The sequence below is a fragment of the Amblyomma americanum genome, chromosome 1, assembly GCF_052857255.1.
Source record: "Amblyomma americanum isolate KBUSLIRL-KWMA chromosome 1, ASM5285725v1, whole genome shotgun sequence".
NCBI lineage: Eukaryota > Metazoa > Arthropoda > Arachnida > Ixodida > Ixodidae > Amblyomma > Amblyomma americanum.
Window position 1 is genome coordinate 492,657,100 of NC_135497.1, and position 18,197 is coordinate 492,675,296.

The 18,197-nt window shown below is 46.6% G+C and overlaps 1 long non-coding RNA gene across 1 annotated transcript in view; it reads right to left on the reverse strand.

Annotated features, from left to right (window-relative positions):
* Window positions 1–1,957: 1,957 nt before the first annotated feature.
* LOC144105241 (uncharacterized) overlaps window positions 1,958–18,197 on the reverse strand; it is a 56,690-nt gene continuing 40,450 nt past the window's right edge. Inside the window, exon 3 of the long non-coding RNA XR_013308732.1 lies at window positions 1,958–2,232. This is a non-coding gene — a long non-coding RNA (uncharacterized LOC144105241). The remainder of the gene's footprint in view (window positions 2,233–18,197) is intronic.

Below are 18,197 nucleotides of genomic sequence, written 5' to 3' on the forward strand. Positions count from 1 at the left end.
CAACTTTGTAACTTAAATGGCATAACTTTAACTCATGCTATTGCTATTCCAAGTCTTGAAGCGCAGCGCATTGGCCGTACGAAATCTCTCTGAAATTACAAGTCTCCGAACACTGGTTCTCCACTTCACTCTCTTAGCGCTCCTAATACCTGGTACGTACTGTGCTAGGGGCTAAAAATTACAGGAATAATGCGCCAGGTAGCTTCACAACCCGTCGAGATGTTAGCGACACACGTAATTCACATGCACCTAAACATTTAAAAAATGTAAACACACTTATGAATTGAATGAATATCGACAGCTCGGCAAGTCAGCGCATCATTCAAGAGTCTGAAAAAAACGAACAGAAGAAATAGTAAGAAACGGCCGCTGTCTTCTTTTTTTTTATCTGGCGCAAGTGTGAAGCACTTCTTCGTTAGTTTTTGTTTTCATGTAGCGTTCCTTTCTGCACTATTGTTTTCATTTATGGAAAGTGGAAGAATATACCGCGCCTTACGCTCGCTGCTTCACGCACTATCCGCTGCCGGCGATTTAGCTTAACAAGACACGTTGCGGGGCAAGTTGGCGATGCATTGCTTTCTTGAAAAAGTACTCCAGCGCCACTCTTTTCCGCGGAGAACACTAAGAAATGGACAGCACGGGCGCTGCGTCCAAGAATTTTTCTTGAAGCAGACGCACATTACATTTATAGAGATTGAATGTACTGAGCATATGCACATTCATGACTGTAGGAAAAAAACTAAACCTAGTAGATCAAGAAGAGTAGACTGCATATTATCGGCTATATATTCATCTGAATTCACTGATCCGCAGCGCCAGAGATGTGATGCTGACGTAGGTGTCAAGTCTTTCCTTGATAACAAACGCTTCTCAAAATTCGCGAGCAAATCTGTCCTTACCTCTACTTACAACTTTTATTCCCTTAAGCCATGGCTCACAGGTGTGATTGTTTTCACCTTTATGGAGAGATCTCAGACAGAGTCTGCAACGTTATCTAGTGATAGTTCATATTCCGTGGCATATTCGTTCACCTAGCGGCCAGATTGCCCAGCATGCACTTTGTCACGTGAAAGAGGGATCTCATAGGCCACACCCGTGCCAAGTCGTAAGTACGGCTCCGTGTGTTTCATTCCACTACCGGAACTTGCAGGGCCGCCACTGCTGACCTTGTGGCCTATGTTGTAAAACTTACCTGGTGCAGAAAACACCATCGGCACGCCATACTTCTTTCCAACGCTTTACAGATTGTGGAACACCCTATGGATGTACGGGATCGCCGCTGGTTTAGCGCTGCTATGTCATTGTCTCCGCGTTTGCTTTGGTCACCCTTTGATTTTGGGCAAGTGTCCCTTGGTCATGGCTACAAATATGTGGCCAAGGAACCGTGCCTTGCGCAGTCTAGCTGCCCCACCCAGAGAGATCGCTTGCATCATGTGAGGGCATGGCTAGAGGAGTACGGTTTCCGGAGAAGGGGTCCCAATAGCTCTCGAGTTTTTGACTGGGCCTAATCAAAGGGCAAAAAAATATTTCTTGGCTCTAGGGCGGTAACACCAGCAAGCACTTTGTTCGCCGAAACTGATCTTGAGGTCTAAAAATTGAAGGCTGTTTTGTTCAGACAACTCGTACGTGAAGGAGAGCACCTTGTCGTAAAATTTACCCCACTTTTCCTTATAATGATCTATATTGCGTTTCTTTAAAAGTGCCAAAGGTCATCAAAATATAATTCAAACAACGCCCCACAACGATTGCACAGTGAAAAACTTATGACGGCCCTACGCAATTCCTCATTGGTGATCAGAGTCGTGACGTCATACCAGCATTACGTAGTGCCTGTAAAAAAGGAAATGCAATTGCGAAAAAGAAATGGTCCAGCCAGGACTCGAACCACTGCCTCTTAGGTAGTAAGCCTGGCGCGCCACACATCGACCACTGAAGGAGTTTTTTGAACGTGGTATTTATTAGAGTAATTCAATGTTCTGTGTACATAAACTATGTAAAAACCATTAGGCTTGTAGAATTTAACGTCCCAAAGCGACTCAGGCGATGAGGAACACCGCAGTAAAAGCACCGGCAATTTCGACCACAATGGGTTCTTTAACGTACACTGACATCGCAGAGAGCACGGGCCTCTTGAATTTTGCCTCCATTGAAATTTGGCCGCCGCTGCTGGCATCGAACCGGCGTCTTCAGGGTAAGCAGCGGAGCGGCTTAACCAGGGAGCCGCCGCTGCATCTAAAAAAGAAAACCGTGGAAAAACACCACGATGTTACGACACACATGAGCAACCAGACGCGAAAAAATGAGCAGTGCAAAGCAGATCATTAATAGCAAGAAACCTCTAATACTAAGCAACTATACTAATGCCAAGCAACCAAGCACCAGAAGGAAGGCAATGAAGAGCACAGCACTAAGAGGCACTGTGGGTCAAAAACTATAAAAATATGAGGCTTGTCGTTGAAAGCGACGCCATCAGCAAGACTCAAGGCAATGTCACTATTCAAAGTACGCATCCGCTTCATTTCTGAAACACTCCAGTGCTCCACTGTGATTGCAGTAATCTTTCCGCAGGCCTGAAAGCGCCAGGGATGTCAAAACCTTCTAGGTGTTCTAGGAGCTAATCAATCTTGAGCTTGAGTCTTCGGTTCTGGGTCAATGGCCAGTCGACGGTTTTAGTGCACTAGCCCTAGAGCCCCATCTCGCCGGTTTCGCCGTTGTGAGTCTATCAGGTAACCCCGTGCTTGCCCTGCAGGTGGCCGTTCAATTAATTACAGGCCGGGAGAGGTTGCTCAGGAAGAGCAACTTGAACCTCATAAGCACCTCCGGTGGCAGAATATACCGTCGCAGAGCAGTCGTGAATCGCTTAAGCGCTCCTCCACTGCGCCAGGAGGACTAATAGCCATCTATAAAAGTAAACAGAGAATGGCCAATTCCGTATACACGCCAATAACTATCTATCGCAGTCGCATCATGCCCTTAAAGAGGCACTGGGGCAACTCTATCACATCACATTTCATTTTTTTTTGTTAGCAACATCCAAAACTTCCGCACTTCATGGCTGTGTTGGCCGGTGAAGGAAGATGCATTTATTGCTGAGAGATTTGGATTCCAAATAGAAAAAATTTTTCCGCTGCTCTGATTCCAATCCTGGGACTCAGTAATTAAGAACAAACTGAAAAATGACATAAACTCCCATAAACGTGGACTCCGTGATTGGTGGCGCGATCGGTCCAGCGTAGAAGCAGCTGAAATAAAAGCTACCGCCGGCCAGACGGTCCAGGCCTATATTTCAATTTGAATTTATTCAGACACAAAGCAATCTGGGATGATGGGTCAAAAAGCAGGTACGCTCTACCTGAAAAGGTCTTTATAACCGTGCGTTTTTCAGCAGCAGTACAACAAATTCATTTAAATACACAAACACAAATCGGACAGATTGGTAAAATAAAATTGAGTAATACACGACAAATACACTGAATGAACTCAGAATATAATACAAGAAAGCAAAGCAAACAGAATTCTACACTGCAACAACACGCCGGTTCAACTGTGTTCATTACAATTGCAGTACAGTAAATAAGAGACGGGTGTATGAAGGACAGTTGAAACTATAGAAATTTCAGGACGTTTTTTTTCTTTTACCGCTTATAGTAACCGTAGTATTTGAAAGGCATACAAATCATCTATCCATACAATCTTCCCGCCGGCCTCAGAGCAGAGTGCATATTCTTTTACCGTGTTCTTAAAACTATGCCTGGCAGAAGAATGTTCATCTAAAATTTAAAGTTGATGGGTCATAATTAAAAAAAAATTGGGTATTGTGTAAGACAAATTTTGCATCCCATAATTTCTTCTCAAAGCGGTTTTTCAATTAACAATATCTAAGATCGAATTTATATGTCTAAGAAGGTAAATACAGCTCAAAAATCTGTCGTGGCGCAGGGGTTCACTCGAACCCGGGCTCTATTGGGTAGCGTGTACGAGCCTTCGGGTTGAAGAAATATGAAACTTGAAGCTTGGAAAAACGAGAAACAAACGGATTTACTGGCACCGTTCAAGAAACTTGATTACATAATTTAGAAGGAAACAGAAAGAGCAAACAGTCCAGAATTAAAGGTTCATTGTGTCGAGCGACTGGATGAGTCTTGTCGCCAAGGCCCAGAGCGATCGTTCGTACTCAGGACGCTCGTTAAATGACTGAGGCTCCGCCTCTTTAACCACACGATTCACAGATGGGAAGAGTCGCCACACATAGCCCGTAGAGCCCCGCGGGAATGGGCAAGGAGGATTCGGAGGTCCGCTGCTACTTCTTCCGAAGCAGTCAGTCACGGTAGTTTCCGGAATGCGCTTTTGCCCGCTTCCTTTCGTCGTCTTGTCCATCGTGGGTCGCGTCTCGCGGTCCGACACAAGCGGAGCGTGCGTGGGAAAAATTCCACAGGTAGTTTCCCCGAGACATCTTTTTTTCTATTCGTGGGGTTAACGAGGGGTCAAACAACGTGCCCCCAAGAGAGTTGTAAGAAAACGAACTTCGATCCCGAGTTATTTCAGTAAGGACGTGTACACAGAGTTTCAGTTGGAACAATTCGTGAATCTTTATCAATTTACGTTTTAGAAAAATATACCTGTGACATCATTATACGAAGATTGTCAGTGCAGTGTACTGCATCTTTTTGCAGAACAGTTAGCCTGTCGAAATTCCTCTTTATTTGTCGAGCTCCAAATCAACAGACAATAGTGTAGATGTGACTGAATTAATACAAAATAAAGTTGGCGCTTTATCCACGCAGGGAGAAGAAATCTCATTTTATAGATAATAAGAATTGACCTTGGAATAACTCAAAGTAATTTAATGATTTGAGGAGTCCAATTCAAGGTTTCTTCGAAAAGAACTCCAAGGAATATAAAAGTGAAAATACGCTAGGCGTCACAGCTCTGAAATATGTGGCGCATGTTGAAACGATCGAGTTTGTATATTTAAGCCAATAAATACTTCAGTCAAGCAAGATAGATTATTTAACGACGTATTCGACATGGCTCCCAGGTAACGCAATGAATGGCCTGAAAAAAAATTACGGTCGTCCGCATGCAGATTTGTACCTGGAGTTTGAGGTTTGTCGGCAGTATCATTTATATAAATAATAAAAAGCAGAGGCCCCGGAAACGATTGTTGTAGAACGCCGTATATAACTGCATGCCACAACTGTGACCTGTTCCCGTTAACAAATTTGTACTGATATGGCTCAGATTAATAATCACGGACTTTATTAAATGCGGCACCTCGAGTTCCGTGGAGTGGGGAGTTTATGGAGTAGAATGTTGTGCTTAATGAAATCAAAAGCTTTTTGTAAGTGATAAAAAGTCCAATAGGAAGCTTCTTCTCGTCGAAGTACTTGTTATGTTTCTTTTTACACGAAGCAGAGCCATTTGTATTCACTTGGATGCTCGGAATCCATGCTGCTCAACGGAAAACGTGTGCCTTTCTTCCAGATATTTAACTAATCGTGTTCTGACCAGAAACTCAACTAGCTTTGAAAGCAAAAGTAGTGATTATGATAATGATTACAATTTTTTTTTGACGCAAGGGATCAGCGGCCAATGAGCGCCATGGCACCAATTTATTTACGTTTACTCAAGGTGAAGTCAAAGACCCATTCCCCAAGTATTTCACACTGAATAAGCCGAGCACCAGGCCAGGGAAAGCTTGTACCCATTGTATCACCGGTAGGTACCCGGCGGCACTGGGGTTCGAACCCCGCACCTCCCGCATGTGAGGCGGATGCTCAAACCACTACACTAACACTAAACCATCAACAACGGAAGCACTGATAGAGGCCTGCAATCGTCGATATTATGCAGGGCACCTCCTTTTTGGAAGACTGTTACACATGTTATTTTCATAAGGCTTGGAAAACCGCCCGAACTGAAACAGCTATTAGAGATATGCATGAGAGGAGAACATATTAGGTCGGCAACAGACATGACTGGTTGTACCTTAATATTGTCATCACCAGCTGCGGCATTCATGTAAAGATATTTAAGAAACAAAAATACTCCTCATTCCATAGCTGGGTATTGCAATACAGTGTGATTAGATGCAGCTGAAATGGATTTTTCTTATTTCTGTCGTGAACCTTTAGTGCTTAGCGACGCGCCACAACTCAAGAAATAATCATTGAACTTCTCGGCTAGACAGCGCCACTGAACTGATGACCATCAAATGTCAGGGACTCTGGAAGTTTGCTTATAGAGTTACTCAGAAGGTTGTTTAAAGAGCTCCAGGTTTGTTTAAGGTAATTTGATACGGCAGCAAACTTATTCTTTGATATCACAAGTCTCGCTTCGTGATTTCTTAAGGTCCGAGTTAAGAATATGTCGGAACTTGTATTTCCTTAGTACACTCTCATCTTTGGAACAAATAAGTCTATCAAACAATTTGTCTCTAATCAAAATTCTTTTTTAGAGTTTCCTGGTGACCCACGGCATTCTAGATCACTTGTTTTCTGAGTGGTCGTAAAGAAAGTGCCTCATCATAAGTTAGCTTAACTTTATGAAGGAAGCTTTATTATTAATTAGGATCCTCTGTACTGTAGACATCTTCCCAGATTGTGCTTTCGATCATATACCGATAAAGAGAAAGAGCGTTGTCACAGGAAACAGGATAAAAAATTTGATCGCAGTGAATTTTTGGTAGCAGCTTTTTCATGCCGGGAATGGCAAGTGGTCACTTAAAATGAAAAGCAAGCAGAAAAATATCACCTGGGAATGGCTAGTAATGCATAAATCAATCAGCCTTTCAGTTTCAGATGTGACTCTTGTTGGCGACCAGATTCGTCGCCGCAAACATCGTTCCCGGCGGCGGCGTCCGGTTCCACACAATTCTAGTCCACCTGCACCACAGTCGCAGGAAGTATCAGCTCAGCCGGCACAGCAGCATGAGCCTAACAATGATAACAAGACGTCTGCGGCCGTGTCCCATGTTACCGCAGTAGCTCAGTCTGATGCGTTTGTGTTACCTTCTTCCTCTGATGCTGAATGGCCTGCTCTGCCATCCAAGGAGATCGCCATGGCAAGACCAAGACCGGTTGCCACTCCAGCTGACACTGTTGGCAAGCCCGAAGGTCAGAATGTGAGCATAATGTTAAAAAAGCTTGTGTGTTCGATGCGCGTGCTGCTTTCAGGCATTATCACGCCAACAGCAAAGATTGTTGTGCAGTTTTTGGATGCACTTGAGCCGCTCTTGGCGGCGTTGCAGTAATTCATTATGGCACAACCAAAACCCACCTCATCTGTGCCAATGCACGTGCGCCGTAGTGTAGTGGTGCAATGGAATCCCCGAGGCCTACGAGGTCGTCTGAGTGACTTCCGGCAACGCGTCCACAAGTACCGCTTCCCTGTGCTGGTTATATGTGAGCCCAATATGCCGTCGCCTTTCCGCCTTTCTGGATACGTGCTGCTGTGGTCTCGCACAGAAGACGAAACTAGCAAAGTGTTAGTTTGCATACGCCAAGTCATTGCGCACGTCCGCCAAATTCTACAGCCACACAACACAAACCATTACATCTGTTTGACAGTCACGCTAAAAGGTCGGGTCTTTTCGATAATCGGTGCCTACATTCCACCTAGAGATGCCATTGATACTTCGTACCTATATTCAGCTATCCAGAGTTGTCCAGCTCCTCATATCATAGTGGGCGATTTTAATGCTCATCACCCTCAGTGGGGCAGTGCTGTTATGAATAACCGAGGCAGGAACCTGTTTGACTTTATGCACTCCCAGAACTCCATCAATATCAACGATGGTTCACCTACGTTTCTGCGTGGCACGTCGTACAGCAGCTTCTTGGATCTGGCGTTTGTTTCAGCAAGTCTCCAGTTTTACGTCAGCTGGTGCAGTGACGTGGAAACACATGGGAGTGACCACATTCCAACGTATGTTTGCGTCAAGTGGTACGTACCTACTACTCCGTCTCGCGTGCGATATACAGACTGGCCTGCCTTTAGGTCGTCCGTGGAGATTTCCTGTGTGGACCTCTCAACACCATCTAAATAGAAGGCCTGATTACGTCCTCTCTCAGTGAGACCACGCGGTATATATGTGCGCCTACGCCAGGGTCTACTATTGACGTGGAATTCGAAAGACTACGCGCAGTCCGTCGGCACGCCGAAAGGAAATACAGAAGAACCAAATCCACGTATCATCTTGCCCTTTGTCGCCGAGCTCAACGACAAATAAAGCGCCACCTAGCGAGACTAGGGAGACAACGTTGGAGGCAGTTCTGTTCATCGCTGGACCCTCGCAAACCACTGTCGCGTATTTGGCATGTAGCCGGGAGCTTGCGTTCACCCCCGCAGGAACGCTATCCTTTCCATGCCCTGTCTATTTACCAACGCCGTAATAATGTAGATGTAGCAGAAGAATTCTGCAAAATGGTTGTGGGCACAACTATGGTACCATCAACCAGTTCAGAGGCTTTTGTACCACCTTCACCAGATGACCACTACGACATGCTATTCACGATGCCTGAACTAGAAGCTGCTCTTTCCTCGTGTAGGCGTCCATCTGCACCTGGTCCTGACGGGATTTCGTACGCGTCCCTCTCTCACCTTGGCATGGAAGGCCGAACTGTGCTGCTCAGTTACTACACTGATTCATGGGCTTCCGGAATCGTTCCAGAACACTGGAAGAAGGCGCGGCTCGAATGGTTTTTAGAGCAGAATGCTCTCTATCCGGATATGATGACCGGGTTCCGGAGGGGACGTTCTTCGACTGGCAGCGTAATCGACCTCATATCGACATTGGAACATGAAAAACGTAGTCGCGGACTCGTCGCTGCTGTCTTCTTGGACATCCAGGGGGCCTACGATAATGTTCTTCATGACGCCATCCTTGATGCCCTTGACGAAATTGGCGTTGGCGGCCGGATGTATTCGTGGATTGGGAGCTACCTCAACGGCCGGTCTGTTTACATGTCTACGCCTGATGGGGAGACTACCCGTCAAAAAAGTTTGGCGTGGAGTTCCTCAGGGAGGGGTCCTTAGCCCAACCCTATTTAACGTGGCATTGATTGGACTGGTGAATGAACTTCCCACTAACATTCACATCAGTGCCTAGGCTGATGATATCTGCATCTGGGCGTCGGGTTCGACACGTCCACAAATGCGTGCGAGATTACAACGTGCCGTGTCATCTACTTCAAGGTACCTACGGCGTCAGGGTTTGCACTTGGCAGCTGAAAAATGTGCTGTGGTCGCATTCACGCGCAAGTCTGTCTGCCACTACCCGGTAACTCTTCAAGGGGTTGCAATACCATACGTCTCCCACCACAGATTTTTGGGCATTATCATTGACCGTGATCTGTCATGGTCGAGGCATATAAACATGCTAAAGAAAAGACACTATTTTTTTGCCATGTGCTTCGCTTTGTGGCAGGCATTAAATGGGGCCCAACGGAGCGCTCCTTGCTTCGACTTTACTATACCCTCTTTATTGGCTACATTCGTTACAGCCTTCCTGCACTCTCTAACATGAGTATTTCCTGCTTGCGGACATTAGAGAGTGTCCAAGCACAGGCGCTCAAGATATGCCTCGGATTACCACGTTGTGCCTCGAACAAAGGCACGATTGAGGAATCTCGTGCGTGCCCACTATCGGTCTACCTGTCACACGAACCACTTCGTGTATATTTACGTGCGCTTACATGGCACCGCTGTCACCCGCTGACGAAGATTTTTGATGAGGGACCGGACAGCAGTTTTGCACGCGCATTGCGCTTCCATCGCTCCGAATTCCCATCAGACTATGCCCTGCCGCATCATTCCTTGCAGCCCCCATGGGTAATGGCTCAGCCTTCAGTCCGCCTGCATGTCCCTGGCATAATTAAAAAGTCTGCGATGCCGGTTAGCGGACTGAAGCAACTCGCGCTTGCCTACATCAGGTCAGAATACTACAAATGTGTGCACGTCTACACGGATGGATCTGCGTTTCCAAATGCATCAACAGCAGCTTTCGCAATCCCTGCACAACAGACGACCCGAGATTCATTTTGGGACACAAGTCTACTTCAACCGCTGCAGAGCTTGTGGGCCTTCGGGAATCGATTCGCCACATCTGCGGAGAACCGCCTCAGGAGTGGTGCATTTTCACCGACTGTAAACCTGCGCTACACATTTTAGGATGCTTCCTACGCCACACAGCCTACCAAGCTCTGGCTCTTGATATCATTAGTCTCGTATCATTTGCTCAGGGAAACGGCCACCGTATAGTGTTTCAGTGGATCCCCGGACACTGCGGACTCGATGGAAATGAGACCGCTGACACTGAAGTAAGGAGCGCCTTCAGCAGTGGTCTGCGTACAGCTGTACCGTTCTCTATAGTGGACACAACTTGTCTCCTTTCGGAATTGATGAGGAGGGCGACGGCTAGGTACTGGGCCCTGCCAGACACCCGCCACATCCACCTTAAACGGCTAGATCTGACGATGCCTTTTTCAGTTCCTCGCGGAATACCTCGCCCTATTGCATGCGTTATCCGTAGACTACGTTTAAATGTGGCATTCAGGCGCAAATACTTGCACTTAATAGGACAAGCGGACTCCCCGGAATGTACCACATGTGGCGTGCTAGAGACTATAGAACATGTTTTAGTGGCGTGTCCAGCGTATTCACGTGAAAGACTCATACTCGCATCTGCTCTGAAGCCTATGGACACATCGCTCCTCTCTGAGGATTTGATCCTTGGCGCTTGCCCAGATAGTTTTAGAACTGTAAAGGCAACGCGAGCGCTCTCACGCTTTTTGAGCGACACGGACCTTGCCTCGCGTTTGTGATGTCGGAAAGTGTGCCTTGTTTTTTGTTTTTTTCTTGTTTTTTAAAGTAGTTTTTCATCTGCCTCCTCCCATCATCATCGTCCCCCATCGTGACCTTCTTTTATCTCCTCTTCCCGTCTCCCAGAGCAGAGTAGCAGGCTAGATATTTATTTTTCAGGCCAACCTCTCTGCCTTTCTTATCAATAAACCCTCTCTCTGTTAATAATGTCGAATAAAATAGGAGATATAGGGTTAGGTGTCAATAAATGTTAAAACCTGCAGTAAAAACAACTTTCATGTTTAAAAGAGATACTCCAGAATGCCACTGATATACCTAAAAAACTCCTTGCGACGTTCTACTGTCGCTTCGTTTAAGCTTGCACCATCGTTACCATGAATGTCGTTCCTGATGACGACAGCGAAGTTATCGCAAAGAACTGCACTTCGGGGATCTCAAAGCTACACCGCGTGCGACGATTTTTAGTACTCAGGCAGTGGGTACGGCATGGCAGTCCGAGCGCCCAGGAGTCGGCAGCGTCGGCTGCAAGCCAAGCTACTAGCGCGGCAGCTGTCACCACCATGATTCATGATTAGAGACTGGTACGGACACACTTATTTAGATCCTGTTATAATAGTCGTCGTAGCGCTGTTTATGAGCTCAGCGTCATGATAAGTTGACGAAGCTAACACGTCGAGCGGTGCCTTTGCTAACGTTAGAGGCTTGTGCAGCATTAGCCAACCACGCGTGTTTTCCTCGTCGCGAGAGTCCGCCGCGGCATGAACTTCGTCCGAATAGCCCTTAGAGGTGCGCTTGGAGCTCCTCACCAGCTCCTCACTTGTAAATCAAGGCGCGTCTAAAACGAAGCCACGCGGCCACGCAAAGCACACAGCCCCGAAGCACCATCTGTGTCGAGCATTTGTGTTCAAGTAATATTTTATTTCCACGCACAGTAAGTGAATGGAACAGCCTACCAAATGAAGTAGACACTTTAAAAAAATGATTTTCTAATTCCTCTTAAAGCTCATCTGCCAGTCAGAAACGAACTGTAATTGACCAAAGTGGCAACATGTTTTATTCTGCCCTTTTTTTGCATTTGTTGCATGTGTTGTTACATGTCGCTTTTAAAGAAAATGCGTATTGAAATTTTTCATATGTTTTCATATGATTGTGCATACATTTGAAGTGTTTCTTGCTGCAGTGTGCCTTCGCTATGTTTAACTGTTTGTGTGGACAGCTGTGCTTCTGAAAGTGTCTTTACGTTTGTGGCCCCGTACACAACTGCCCAACGGGCGTTTTGTACGTACTGAAATAAAGAAATAAGTAGCAGTTCCATTCTCAGGCACCGGGCGGGTGTAAAACCTGGCATTCAAGTATGCAGCAGAGCTCTTGCACTTACACAGCTATCTAAGGACGCACTCGTAAAAATTACAGCCTCCCTAATTTTTAAGAATATAGCTTGTGCGTTGACGTAACTGCAAATCAGCGCCTCATAACGGCGATAAGCGTGCAACACGGACCGAGTTCGCGCACGCGCACCAAGGGAGAGCGTCGTCTGCTACGCTGTTCCGACCACGAGGACACACGCCCTGCCTCAATATCTGTTCCGAAAGAACATACGGACAGTAGATCACATGCGCATGACTCGGATGCGACACTCAGACGAGCTTTCCCTCATTTTTTTGCTTTTTTATGCCGTCTAGACCCTGAAAGACGGATTAAAGATCTGGTTGGTGCCCCTTTTATTGTGTTCCCATCTCGCACAGGGCTGCTCAAATCAGAAGGTTCGCATTCCAGGCAATCGTTTCCACGTGCCTGCTGTGTTTCCTTCCTTTTATTTTTTTCTTATCTTAACTGTGCTTCACCAGCATGTCCTCCCGTAATAAAAAAAGAGAGGGGAAAGCACGTTTCATTGTCTCATCTTAGCAACGCACACGCGCTTTATTGCCCGCCAGTTTTTTGCACACAGATATTGTGGCAAGGCGTGCGTCCTTGTGATCGGAATAGCATAGCAGACGACGCTCCTCATTCGTGTGCGTGCGCGAACTCTCGCCGTGTTGCACGCTTATCCCCGTTGTAAGGCGGTGACCAAAAGTTCGGTCAAAGCTCCCGCTATATTAATAAAATTAGGAAGGCTGTAAAGTCTCTGCTAAAAATATACAGCCCAAGGGGTTTGCTTCCAAGCCATGCAGGGGGGCTCTTAACCGTACTTGACAGTCCTAAACTTGGGAAGGTTGAGGACTTAAGTTCCTCCCACCTTCGTGGCATTAGTGTTCCAGAGTACGCAAGGCGGGCCGCGCTGCAGGGCTCAGGAGCAGGCACCTTGGGCTGTACACTTTTGACAAAGACTGTGCATTCCACTCTAACTTGCAAGAGCAACTAAAATGATCGCACGCCGTCAGGAACGAGCTGCGCTAGAATATCATTAATGGCGTCCGAAGTGCGCAGCCAGCGCATACGTGTACGAGTAGCAACGTGGCCCACTGGCTCGCTGGCCGCTTCTTCTCTCGCGTTGGCACACGCAAGAGGTGGAAGCGCGCGTGATGTTCCCGTGACAGAAGCGCAATTTGGAAACCCGTGATGTCTCGGCGCACCGTTGCGTGTTTGCACGATAAGGGCGTGCAATTCTCTGGCCTTCTGAAAGTAATCTATTGCGCAAGATGCCTCTCCCAGAGCATTGTTTTTTTTTTTTTGCTGTCAATCAAAAAGCATCTGCTGGCTTCCAAAACATTGCGAGCGGCGAAAAATTCACTCTCCGCGCGCGGTGTACATACCCAGACAGATCGGATAGACGCACACAGTGGACGGAAAGAAAGAGAAGAGAGAAAAGTGCGCAAAAAAAAGGAATGACAGAGCTGGCCTTCCATCCGACCTTGACGAGGAAGGTGCAAGCGATCGCGTAGGAGCGTACGCACTACACGCCCTTGCGCGGGCTTTGGCGGTTGCACGCATTGTCCACGGCGGCAGACACGTCACGAACTTGCGCGCTCGTGAAGCCGCGAAGCGGCGCAGCGCATGATTGTTTCCGGCCATCAGAGCTGCCACAGGGCTCGGTACGCGAGACAACGACGAAGCGTCTGGCCAAGACGTGGAGTCAGCCTTGGCTTTGTTCCACACGTTTTCTCACCCCAAAGAGGAATTAAATTCGCACACCACTACGACGTAAAAAAAAATGCCGACTTCATCGGTGCTGGCAAGAACGAGATTCACGGGCATTCCGAGGCTGCGTTCTCGTCATCTGCATGAGCTGACAGTATGCGTGCCGTAAAAAATTTTATAGCGCTAGTTAAGGCCGTGTACAAACATGGAGTACGTTATTTTGGACGGTTTCATTGCAGATAATGCGAAAAAGTGGATTCTAGCAGAGGGATTATACTGGATAGTTAACACATGTTCACGGAAAGCATGTAACAACACTGAGAGGGGACAAAAGGTTCTCTTTGTCACGTCTTAGCATCGTTACATCTCCGTCACTAGGAAGTCACTCGAAAAGCAAAATGTCAACAGAATGTGACAGGAGTCCTTGAACTCAAATAAAATCCGATGAAATCAGGAAAAAAACGAAATCTGAAATCAAAACAGCTTCACCTGCTAAACCTAGGTGGTTTTCCGAAGGCAAAAAATTTTTTCGGGTGAGAATGAAAAAATGACGGCGTTTGGCGCACCGAAATTGCCGTGGCTGCCAAGGTTTCTCAATTTTTTTCTTAACCCCTAAACTTCTAAATCAGCTCATGCCTTTAAAACCATCGAAAATCGCTTCCAATTGCTATTTACGAAAATGCATAGGTAGATCCACGTATGCTTACCCAGAATTTTGCTTATGAGCTCCACTATGAGCAAAGCGGTCGTAGCGCACGCTGTCATTTAGATTTTTTTTTTCATGCAGACGTGCATTTTAGGGCCTCACACCGTACACATTTTCGCTCCAATACTCGCGTTTGCCTGAACAAGAATACGGATCACCCATTCCTTCATGATGAAGATTTGACTGTGAAGGCACAAGGGTGCCTTGGCCGGCGTGTTTGGTCCGCTTGAGGTGCCGTAAACGGTCAATGTTTAGAACCTATAATCAGAGAAATGCAAGCACCAATTTCTTCAAAAGCTTTTCCACTAATACTACTCAATATTTAAAGATCAATGGTCATGAGTCTGCATTAAAAGAAGTTAAAATTGGAGTGCCGGAGAGATAGGTTCTCCGTCCTATATTTTTCTTGATATTTATTAACGAGTACCCTAGATCCCTTCATTGCACACAGCCAGTTTTATACGCCGATAACACAGCTCTTGCTCTAACACATATGTAACTAAAAGAAGCCGAGGTAATTACAAATAACGAACTCGAGAACACAATAGTATGGTTTGGAGGTGTGTGTGCGTGCGTACGTGCGTGTGTGTGTGTGCTCGTGTGCGTGTGTGTTCCTGCAATGCCATTTAATCAAGTTCACGGAGGAAGAAAGAGCCATTAATAATCAAAAATTCCGACGAAGTCATCGAACACCTGAATGAAGCGCCTAGAGTGACATACTTTTATATTGATGCCACATATCTTTTTGAACAGTGTCTCCAAAACTAGATGCTAGCAAGTGTCGAAAAGAACGAGAGTGCCATAGAATAACAAATTTAATCCCTTTGCTGAAGGCATACTTTACGTCATTGTCTAAAGAGCTCAACGGAGCAGTATTCTTTCAAAAATACGGGATCTGCATTGGATCGACCACAGCCCCCGGGCTCTGCGACATCTTCCTTCCTTGAGTGGGCAGGAAGCTAGAAGAAACCGTACCGTACCACCACTTGGTGCCGCAAAGTGCTTCCGTTACGTTGATGAGTTTTTCGTCTACGTTAATAAGATCTCGCTGGTGGTGAAAACTTTGGAAACGTTTAAAATAACCCACTGAGTGCGGACTTTTGCCTAAGAGGTCCCCACAAACAGTAAGCCGCAGTTCCTAGATCTGGCTTTAGCTCTCAAACTATACACTTGCTTTAGGAGTACGGAACAAGCATTGAAAAGGCTTACTGCCATCCTACTCTGCCCACTCAAAGCTTGTTTCGAGCAAGATAAAAAAGTCCTGCGGCCGCAAGATAGAAGGAAGGTACAAAGCGCAGGCAGAAATATTGAAAAAAAGCTGTGGACAAGACATTACTGCTTGTTTCAGTGGCAGAGAACGTGCTAAAAAGATTAGTTAAAACAAGAAGCCAAGGCAAAGCAAAAGAAAACAAGAGGCCAGTGGTGATCCTGTGCATTCATGAGCTTTCGAATAAACGAAAAAAGTAGTTGAGAGGCATGATTTGCGAGTAATGTTTTTCCGAACCAAGAAAGTTTAAAGGAATGTGCGCGAAAGTGAATGACGGAGGCAAACCTAAGGAAGAGGCGTCTCGTGGTGTCAGGCATACAAGAAGGTTCGTTGAGTACTGCGAAGGAGTGGTTTATATGATACCGCTATTATGCGGTCAAGCTTATGTGGGTCACACGCGCCGATGCCTAAATTAAGGTCTTAGGGAACGAAAGTGTGGCCTGATCAACGCACCGGGAAATCGGGCGGCTCATTCCGCTAGATTAGGCAAATGCACACCGCAAATGCGCCGGACAGCAGTTCGGCTAAAATCGAGAGGCAAGCTAATCAGGGAGCTTGGGAATCTGGCTGCATGGAATCTAGAAAATAAGGGACACGTGTAAGCGACCCGTCGGTTACACTTTCGAGGTAAGACGTGGAATTCTGAGAGAAATAAAAGGGGGAAAATATGCCAGTCGGGACATTAATGCATGAAACGGACTGTCTTTGTTGATATGGTAACCGAAAGGACGCGGTAACTGTATTTTGGAACCTTAAGGGGGGAGTCAGCCGGGCCAGTTGATTCATGACAGAAAGAATTCAAAGCGCTACAGACGGGGCAAGGTGAAAAAGAAGACACAACACACCAGCACTACTAACAACTGAAAGAAATTTATTGCTACAAGAGCAATATATACCCTTTGGCACGCTCACTGCGTAAAAACATGAAAAATAGAAGGTAAAACAGTATCAAGTATCAGGAAACGGGGGCATTTCACTTGAAATGCCCCCGTTTCCTTTCGCCCCCTCTTTCCCCTCTGAAAAAAGAGACCTCCTCTCAACAGCCCTGGTGAAAACGAGTTTTTCCCGACGCTTTCTCTTCTTCTGGCGGGAACCACACGCAAGCGCACGGATCACAGATCCACAGTCGTCCATGACGGTCGTCTGCACTGCCTTCCCATCCTGGCGTACCCGGTCTTTGGCGAAGGCACCGGTGGATGTGAGCTCAAACTTACCTCAATTAGTTTTTAAGTTAAACGGCGTTTAGCCGGTCCGACTTGGTACGCCCCCCGTTTAACGCGGTCACTTTTTGTCCGTAGGGGGGGGGGGGGGATACACATGAATCCCCTGCCTCGTAACAACGATCACGTGTAACGATCTCGCGTTGTCATGCGCGCACCGTTCGAGAGGTTTGGGAGGGAAGGCAGTCACGCCGTCTCCATTTCCTTCGCTCCCTATTGCAGCAATTAAAAGTTTTGACCACCACCACCAACGCGGCGACGCTACCGAGTAGACTTCCTTTTTCCTCTTTGAATGGAGAAACCTCCTCTCCATAGCCCTGGAGATTCGTGCTCTCCCGTGACCGTATCGCCCGATCACCGTGTGCGACTTCACCGCCGAGGGCCGTGAGCGAGGAGCCACGAGAGGTGAGCGGAGCATCCCTGCCCCCAACCTTTTCGCGTGCGCTCTCCCTTTCTCTACTTTTCAACCCTGTGCGCGAGCGGAACGTTCCTTCGGTACGGCGTCTGGTTGTATGTTGCTGCGTGTATTGCTCAGGAGCAATAAACCCCTTTCCGAGTATACGATTTGTGTCCTTCCCCTCTGGCACGAATCCGCCATGGTGGAGACTTGCTGCACCGCAGGTTGTGGGCCATAGCTCTGACGGTTAGGGCTGGCATGCTGAGGCCAGAAAACGACTAGTGTTTCTAACCGTTTGAGCGTTATTATAAGAATAACCCTACTAATGTATGTACAACGGAATATAATTTTAGTAGAGAGCTTGCGCATTCGTGTTATGTGCTGTTTTCCTCTTGTGTTTAAGCCCAATAATGAAAGACCGCACTTCACTACACTTTATGACCAGCCAGCTGTAGGAAGCTGCGCATTTTGGTTCGTCAGATTCGTTACAAGAATAACACAGTATGCGCACGTACTGTGTTGGGAACGTTGCTACCCCAGGTCGAAATTGGTTTGGTTACACGATCTGTTTGTCATTTTTGTTCAGTTATGAAAAACAATATAACTCGCTGTTGAGCATATAAAATTCAGAGGAGAAGTTGGAGCTGGGGCATTTAGTCAAGTTCTACCATGAAATACTCATTACCTATTCCCACGTTACTTCCGAGA